At 41.4% G+C, this 9,603-nt stretch overlaps 1 pseudogene; it reads right to left on the bottom strand.

Annotated features, from left to right (window-relative positions):
• Positions 1 to 722: 722 nt before the first annotated feature.
• Positions 723 to 8,043, bottom strand: LOC143138718 (fish-egg lectin-like; annotated as a pseudogene).
• Positions 8,044 to 9,603: the final 1,560 nt, after the last annotated feature.

Genomic DNA, 9,603 nt, shown 5'->3' with positions numbered 1-9,603 from the left:
GGGCTTAAAACACCAAACACCTAAACGGACAGGGAGGGATGTGGATTAAGAATTAAGTTATGTATGTATTTGCAAGCTAGTTTGGTTGTTCATAAACTGACAAAGTTTACATTGTCCATGTAGGCTTATGCAGGTGGTTAACATAACTTTTCATAGTAGGCCTATCCTCCCTGTTTATAACCTCAACTAAAGGGTAGGCTACTCTCAAGAGCACAGTTTTGCAAATAGCAATATCTCGCAATGTTACTAAAAGTGTTTTTTTTTTTTAAACATTTCAAAAAGGGAGAGGCTTGAATGTGTCAATGCTTATCAATTGTGCTATGTTTCAGTGATGACTGACAAAGTAATTCTCTTGCCTTTTTAACAGAACATACACAGAAACATAAACAGAACACTTTTAATTACCTATGTCTATTTCATTTTATTTCATTTATTTATTTAAAGGACAGTGCACATTAATCAACATTTCTGTAAATGTGTCAGTGTTAGCCAGCAGGCTAATTTACAACTGAAGTCCATTGGCAAGATATTATACTAGGCACATGGTGGCTAGAAAAAATAACATATTAAATCACACAGCAATTGATATACAGCAATAAAACATAATGCCATATGACTGGCTCCATTAAAACATTTAAAACATAAGACATATAACCATACAGCCATACAACCCTTAGGGGATCAATAAAGTAACCATCTATCTATCATACATACACCATGGGTTACAGGACAGCTAAACTACAGAGGCAGACAAACATTAATGTATTATGAGAGGTGCTCACATTTTTGTCAAAAGTATGTCAAGGTCTTGATTGACCCCCTCATTTTCATAAGTTCTCAGGGCTTTAAGGAACCGTGGGAACCCAAGTGACCATTAGAAGGTTGCCATGTTCTCCTTTTTAGCAACATTCAGACACACAAACAGCATCAAAAGGTCAAGTCCTACTGTCCATAAAAGAGAACAGGACTGTCCCACTTGCCTAGATGTTGCAATCTCTAGTGTTTGCACAACTTCTAATTCAGAGGTTCTTGAAGGATGGCTGCTATAAGGCTTTACCAGCAGGACACATCGTCAGTTGTGTACCTCAGCATCACAGGGTGTTTCGGCCAATTATCACAATACACCCTCTGCTGAGGCAGCCCCACCACAGGTTGATCAAGCCTGGGTGTGTGTCCCACGGTTAGCTGTTTCAGATTCAGCCAATTCTTAAATCAGGATTCGGTGCATCCCTTATGTGCATGTTAGTGCATGTGTGGCTGTGTCTTCATACAAGGAAAAAGTTGTAGTTTATCTAGGAATCATATCAAGGGAATTAGGTGAGAGACAGAGAATGTGTGGGTGTGAGTTTAGCATGAGTAATGCCAGCTCTGTCGTCACGCAACAATTTCATAGACCATTGAATGCACACTGAATGCATTGACCCGTATTTGGATGTCTAGAAGTGTGTGTGTGTGTGTGTGTGTGTGTGTGTGTGTGTGTGTGTGTGTGTGTGTGTGAGAGAGAGAGAGAGAGAGAGAGCATTCACCTGTATTGTGTGTGTGTGAGGGAGAGGGAGAGAGCATTCACCTGTATTGTGTGTGTGTGAGGGAGGGGGAGAGAGCATTCACCTGTATTGGGTGTGTTTGAGAGAGGGGGAGAGAGCATTCACCTGTATTGGGTGTGTTTGAGAGAGGGGGAGAGAGCATTCACCTGTATTGGGTGTGTTTGAGAGAGGGGGAGAGAGCATTCACCTGTATTGGGTGTGTTTGAGAGAGGTGGCAAGACGTTACTGAATCATCTGTGCAGGTAGGGGCGAACAATAAACAGCAAAGAGGGAGGGGTGCCCATTTTCCATCCAGGAGTTTACACCTTTTTGCAATAGCTCCACGAAAACTCTGTGGCTGTAAAGGGCTTAAAAAGCAAAGGATACTGTTAAAAATCTTGGTGTCATAATTGACAATCATCTAAATTTAAACAGCCACATGAAAGCAATAACTAAATCAGCCTTTTACCACCTCAAAAACATTGCCAAACTTAAAGGGCTAATGTCAAAACATGATCTAGAAAAACTTGTTCATGCATTCATCTCCAGTAGAGTTGATCACTGCAATAAGCTTTTCACAGGCCTTCCAAAAAAGATTATCATACAGCTTCAAATGATCCAAAATGCAGCTTTACTCCAATAAGTCCCTGCATTGGCTTCCAGTGAGTTACAGAATTGACTTTAAAGTGCTTCTGCTTGTTTATAAATCGCTAAATGGAATGGGACCAAATGACCTAGCAGTCAGCAGTCAGCTTCAGCAGTACACACCTTCCAGACCTCTCAGGTCTCAGGAGAAGAGGACACATTTTGCGGAAACATGAGAGTGTGCTACTGAGAGCAAAAACGTGAGCAATTTGAATATGCTTCATTACAATCAGGACTTGTAATTGTAATTGCATTGACAGTTTCATTGGTATAAATACTTTTGAGACATAAACCAAGCATTTTGAGCAAGATACATGCTTTTGCAGGTAATGTACAATGCAGTTAGTTTGCATTAATTGTTTTGAGAAATGTGCTAACTGTTGTGCAAATGTTAATACTGATACGAGAAATGCACCAAAGCAACTGAGAAAAACTTGTGATGATGTGCACAAGTTGAGTTTGAGCAAGCACGTCTGATCTGAAAAATGTGCCAAAGTGACAGAAATAAACTGTAGCGTCTATGACTGTCTACCCTTCTTTGGAAATTGAGGCCAGGGCTCCTGACCAAACAGCCATGTGTGATGAGAAGGGAGTGAGACTGGGTTACAATGAACCATGCATTATGATTAGGGGCAGCCGTGGCCCACTGGTTAGCACTCTGCACTTGTAACCGGAGGGTTGCCGGTTCGAGTCCCGACCAGTGGGCCACGGCTGAAGTGCCTTTGAGCAAGGCGCCTAACCCCTCACTGCTCCCCGAGCGCCGCCGTTGTAGCAGGCAGCTCACTGTGCCGGGATTAGTGTGTGCTTCACCTCACTGTGTGTTCACTGTGTGCTGTTTGTGTTTCACTAATTCACGATTGGGTTAAATGCAGAGACCAAATTTCCCTCACGGGATCAAAAAAGTATATATACTTATACTTATTAGTGAAATGTCAGTGCCATGTCAATTGTCATGTGAAATGTCAATGTCAAAATGACATGCTTTATTGATCACCAAAATCACAGACAATAAAGTATTCATCATTATTCATGATTATTTGAAAGAGAGAGCTGAAAAAGTCAACCTAAACATACCATTTCCTTCAGAATTCACTCCATAGACAGAGCCGTCACCTCCCACCTCAATCATAGACAAGGATCCTGCAATGTGCTGCCAGCCACCAACTCCCTGACAATGAGTGGAATTCACTCTCTAGAGGATCCAACAAAGGTGGATGAGAAAAATCAATTACATTGTTGTTGTTTTTTTTTTGCTGCCCCGTCCAGCCTTACCTTCCTCATAAAGATATCATCGTTTCTCCTAACACCCCAGCAGCTATAAGGGCCACAGCTGTAGTACTTTAATTTGCCCCCAAGGCTGACCAAGTCTACAGGACTGTTTGCTCCGATGTAGCCAATCGTGCAGTCCATTGGTAGACAGAAGGGGTCATCCTGATGATTGGCTCCTGACACAAACTGGTCTCCACCAGCATCAATCTGCTTCAATTGTCCTGGTCCACAACAAAACGTTTACTTATTATTGCTCATGTTCCCAAAAGAAAAATATTTATAAAAACATATAGGAATCACACCACAGTGAATTTGGAGAATTTGACATGGGATTAGAATTACAGATTGCACATCAAACACAATGTTGTATGCACTATATAAACAAGAACATACATGAATTTTACAGCCTTACAGACATAATCAATATTAAACACAGATGAGCATTCTTATGAAATCATACAGAAACACACAGAGGTAATAGTCATACTGTGTTTTTAACTGTCTTTAAAATGGCTGTATGCAACACTTTGATTGTTACCCCACCATTCAATATATTATTCTTTCTACTTTAACTATCCAAACAGAAAAAATACTTATATTGGGTGATTTTAATATTCATATGGATAATGTGCACGATTGTCTCACAATTGCATTTCAATCCCTAATTGACCATGTCGGGTTCTGCCAAAATGTTAATTCGCCCACGCACCGACATAACCATACTATTGATCTAGTCTTATCATACGGCATAAACATAGAGCAGTTAACAATCTTGCCACAACACCCGACCTTAACTGACCACCACCATCTAATTACTTTTACAATGACATTACAACATGCAGTACCCAATTTAGCTGAATACTACAGCCGCGGCTTATCTGAAAAAACTAATGCAGACTTTCTAGAAAAAATTTCGCTTACGCTTGCCCCATTCCGGACTCATGTGGTAGGCCTATCAGAAGGCCCATTCCTTAATCCAGCCGAGGTCGACTTGTTAACTGATAATGTGATGAACTCATTACGCTCAACCCTTGATTCAGTAGCACCACTCAAAAAGAGAATGAGAAAACAAGTAAGGCGTGCTCCATGGTATACCACACAGACAAAAACACTCAAACGAACAGCGCGTAAACTTGAACAAAAATGGCGTACCACTAAATTGGAAGTTTTTCGCCAAGCATGGAAAGATAGCCTTATCACCTACAAAAAAGCACTCAACGAAGCCAAGTCAACTTACTACTCCTCGCTGATCGAAGAAAACAAAAACAATACAAAATTTCTCTTTACCACAATCTCCCGCCTGACGAAGAACCACACCGAAGTAACCGAATCTATCCCTATTTGCCTAAACAGTAATGACTTCATGAACTTTTTCAATGACAAAATTGAAACAATTAGAGATAAGATTAATATCCAGTCAGTCTCACCAAATATTTATACTCCATTGCTGAACGGTAGCGAAAACATAATTGAATCACAGATGAGACGAACAACGTTGAATTCATTTACACCTATTGACATATTAGACCTCACTTCCACAATCTCTTCATCAAAATCTACAACTAGTCTACTAGATCCTATTCCTACTCATCTTCTGAAGACTGCTCTTCCTTTGTTGGATAATGCTTTGCTCCAGATTATAAATAACTCACTGCTATCAGGCCATGTACCACAGTCGTTTAAGTTATCTGTCATTAAGCCATCCCTCAAAAAGCCTACCCTTGACCCTAACAACCTGGCCAACTATAGGCCTATATCTAATCTCCCTTTTTTGTCAAAAATACTAGAAAAAATAGTGTCGAAACAAATTGGTACCTTCTTGCATATGAATAAAATCCAAGAATTATATCAGTCTGGTTTCAGAGCTCACCACAGTACTGAATCAGCCTTAGTTAAAGTTTTTAATGACCTCCTCATCGCTGCCGATAATGGACATATATCAATATTGGTCCTCCTGGACCTCAGTGCTGCCTTTGACACCATAGACCACAACATACTACTCCACAGGCTTGAACATTCGATAGGCATTAAAGACTCAGCACTCGCTTGGTTTAGATCATACCTTTCCAACCGCAGACAATTTGTACAGGTTCACAATGAACCATCTACCCAGACTATGGTAAAATATGGGGTGCCTCAAGGCTCAGTACTAGGGCCCCTGTTATTTTCTCTCTATATGCTTCCTCTAGGCTCAGAAATTAGGAAACATGGCATTAAATTTCATTCTTATGCAGACGATACACAACTATACCTTTCCATAAAACCTGACGAATTGACTCCGTTAGCCAAACTTGACACATGTATACGAGACATAAAGACATGGATGACAAACAATTTCCTGCTTTTGAACTCCGATAAAACAGAAGTCATGGTTTTAGGTCCTAAAAAGATGAGGGATATCCTATCCTCATCACAGGCTACATTTACTGATCTCCGACTATCCTCATCCACATGTGTTAAAAATCTAGGAGTTACAATTGACCAAGACCTATCACTAAGTAATCACATAAAACAGATTACCAAAGTTTCATTCTATCATTTAAGGAACATTTCAAAGATAAGGAAGTCTTTATCCCTACCAGACGCTGAGAAATTAATCCATGCTTTTGTCACCTCAAGGATTGATTATTGCAATGCTCTATACGCTGGCTGCAATAACACCTGTCTAAAGAGCTTACAGCTTATACAAAATGCAGCTGCTCGCACACTCACTAGAACTAAAAAATATGAACATATTTCCCCTAACCTGGCATCTCTACACTGGCTGCCTGTTAGAAGTCGCATTGACTTCAAAATATTACTTCTAACATACAAAGCCATTAATGGCCAGGCACCAGAATATATTAAAGATCTCCTAGTTCCATATAACCCACCCAGACCGCTACGATCACAGAATACTGGCCTTCTTGTAATTCCAAGAATCTCAAAAACTACAGTAGGAGGCAGAGCTTTCAGCTATCGCGCACCCCTCCTCTGGAATAATCTTTCTACCTCAATTCGACTAGCAGACACCCTCCCTATTTTTAAGTCTAGACTTAAAACATACCTCTTTACTGCCTCCCATAGTTAGGTATGGTGCGTGGAAATTCACCCACCTCAGGGTTTTTTGGAATGGACCACCCTGCTGAGTCCTCGTGTGACTGGCACCCCAGTCGCACGTGCGATGGTGGTCACTGACCATACCTGCGCTGGTGTCGACTACCCCTCACCATGCCTTAGTTATGCTGCTATAGCATAGTGCTGTCATGGACTTTTCATGTGTCACGCCGTACAACCCCCCCCCTCTCCTCTCCCCCCTTCTCTCTCTCTCTCTCTCAACTCTCCCTCTCTTGCCTATTCCCACCATGGTATACTGTAACAATATATAGTACTACTGATTACTTATTGACATTAACCATTCTGATTTTCAGTAATACTAACCCACTCTACATCTCTCTTTCTTCCCCCTTACTGTACCTCACTTGTGAGGTATATCATCACCAGTCATCAACCATCCGTGTGTTGGCCCTCCTCTCACCCATCTCACCTGAAGTCCCATCCTCGACTGCCCTATTACTGCCCCCTATCTGGACTCCTGGCCCGTACAGCCTAGCGACCCACCACCAGCCTATGACAACTCTGCCTGGATTACTGGCCCATCCACCAACCCACCACATGCCCCTCGAAAACTCCCTTCCCCTGGACAATCCCAATGCTGGACTATTGAACTTTCTGTCACTAAATCAGGAATAACGAATTACCATAACGGATACGTAATCATCCCACCTCTTGTAACTTTCAGCTCAAGTGCTTAACACCATGTCTTATTCTCTACACCCGACTATCATATGCATTTGTCATGTATACAGACCTTACTGTCATGTACTGACCCTAGGCAGATGGGTCAGGCCCTTGAGTCGTGGATCTGCTCGAGGTTTCTTCCTATATATATCTCCAATTCTAGGGAGTTTTTCCTCGCCCCTGTTACCCATGGGCCTCTCTCTTGCTTTCCTTTTCTTCCTTTCTTTCCTTCTTTCTCTGATTGCCTACATTCTGTAAAGCGCCATGATACATGTGTTATGTTTTGGCGCTCTATAAGCACAATAAATTGAAATTGAATTGAATTATCAATGGTGAACTTTATCTTACCAGTTACTTGCACCCACTTAGTTGCAACCAATTTGTAGATGTTGTTTGCACTGTTGACTCCCCAGATTCCTGCTGGGCCCAGTGACATGCTTCATTTTGCCTGAGATATGTATCCATGTTGAGTCATACCGTGTGTAGACGTCACCAGCACTGTTAACCCCAAACACCTGCCCAAGACCTGCATCAATCTGCACCAACCCACCAGAGACATGTTGACAACTATATGCTGCAAGAAAAAAATAAAAACAGTTAAGGGTGGGTAGTCAGGTGTAGCTGAGTTAGTTGGGCAGGGAAAGAAGGAAAAGGTGTCGACAGACAGTGAGATGAATTTACCATTGCATGCAGTCAGCAGGCAGTGAGATGAACTTACCATTGCATGCAGTCAGCAGGCAGTGAGATGAACTTACCATTGCATGCAGTCAGCAGGCAGTGCAGGGCAAAGAGAAGTGTTGCAATGCGGAGAGACATGTGGCTGAGTTGTTGAGGTAACTCTGGTAGAAGTCAGGTTCATTTGCAGCCTTTTATACAGTCTGCAACATGCACACCAGTTAGTGGAATGAGGACAGCAGAAACCTACGATATCCATAAACTTCCTTGGGACTTTCCCCTACCAGGAAGAAACAATAGAGTACCGAAGTGTGACAAAGCGTTTCCATGACGGCAGAATCACTGGATCTGAACAAACTTTCGAAGTGGCTTAAATAGCATTGAATGTTCAGAGTTCTGAGAGATTTATTCATCACATACACAGTTATATTAGTATATAACAAGCAGTGAAATGTAAGTCTGGTTAGCTTCATGACTATGTAAAGTAGAAATAATCTAAGTAAACAGATAAGTTTAAAACCAGAAGTTAGTAATAAATAATTCAGAATAATAGAATAATAAAGTGACATGAATAATAATAATAATAATAATAATAAATAATAATAATAATAATGTTATTAAAATGGGATGGAGTCCATGGTGTTCATAAGAGTTGGCATGTCCATGTTGAGGAGTCTAATGGCCTGCGGGAAATAGCTTTTCCTTAGTCTCTCAGTTTTGGCCTTCAAACTGCAGAAGCGCTTGCCTGACTTCAACAAACTGAACAAACAGTTACTGGGATGGATGGAGTCCTTTACGATTTTAGTGGCTCTGTTCTTGCAACGTCTGATGTATATATCATGCAGGGAGGGGAGAGAAGTCCTAGAGATGCGCTCGGCTAAGCGCACCACTCTCTGCAAGGCGTTGCGGTCTTACTCAGTGCTGTTGGCATACCACACAGTGATACACTGCGTCAGTATACTCTCTATGACTCTTGAATTTCCCCTTGAGGATCAATAAAGTATCTATCTATCTATGACCCCACTGTAAAATGTTTTTAAAATCGCTGGGGGGATAACCTGATTTCCAACTGATTTCCAGAGTTGTCTTAGATGGTACATTCGTTGTCTGGCCTTTTTAACCTAAGCTTGGATGTGAGTAGGCTAACCCAGGTCAGGTCCTCAGAGATGTGCAGTTTCATCGTTGTCGGAGATGAGGCCCAGGACTATCATCAGCAAACTTAACGATGGAAGTGGAGCTGTGAGATGACACAGTCATAAGTGTAGAGAGAGTAGAGCAGTGGGCTCAAGACACAGCCCTGTGGAGCTCCTGTGTTCAGAATGATGGAATTTGAGGTGAACTGGCCCATTCTCACTACTTGGGGTCTGCCAGAAAGAAAGTTCAAAATCCAGTCACAGAGGGAGGTGTTTAGTCCAAGATCTTTGAGCTTAGAGTCCAGCATGTGAGGAACAATGGTGTTGAATGCTGAACTGTAATCAATAAACAGCAGCCTCACATAATTCCCTTTTCCACTGTCAATATGCCTAAGGGTGGTATGAAGGACATGAGAGATGGTATCCTCAGTAGATCTATTAGATCGGTAAGCAAATTGCTTAATAAATACTAGCCTTTAACATATTATCATGTTATAATTGACATTCTAAAACATGACTCCAAAAGTCACTCACTCACATATTATGAACAGGTTAATAAAACCCTAGATTAGGCTATA

This window comes from Alosa pseudoharengus, unplaced genomic scaffold (genome assembly GCF_046254945.1).
Source record: "Alosa pseudoharengus isolate Yale_2024_CS ecotype anadromous, Long Island Sound unplaced genomic scaffold, YU_APseudo_1.1 YU_APseudo_1.1_scf_21, whole genome shotgun sequence".
In the NCBI taxonomy this organism is placed as follows: domain Eukaryota; kingdom Metazoa; phylum Chordata; class Actinopteri; order Clupeiformes; family Clupeidae; genus Alosa; species Alosa pseudoharengus.
The sequence above is the reverse complement of the archived record's forward strand: the minus strand, read 5'-3'. Positions and strand labels throughout refer to the sequence as shown.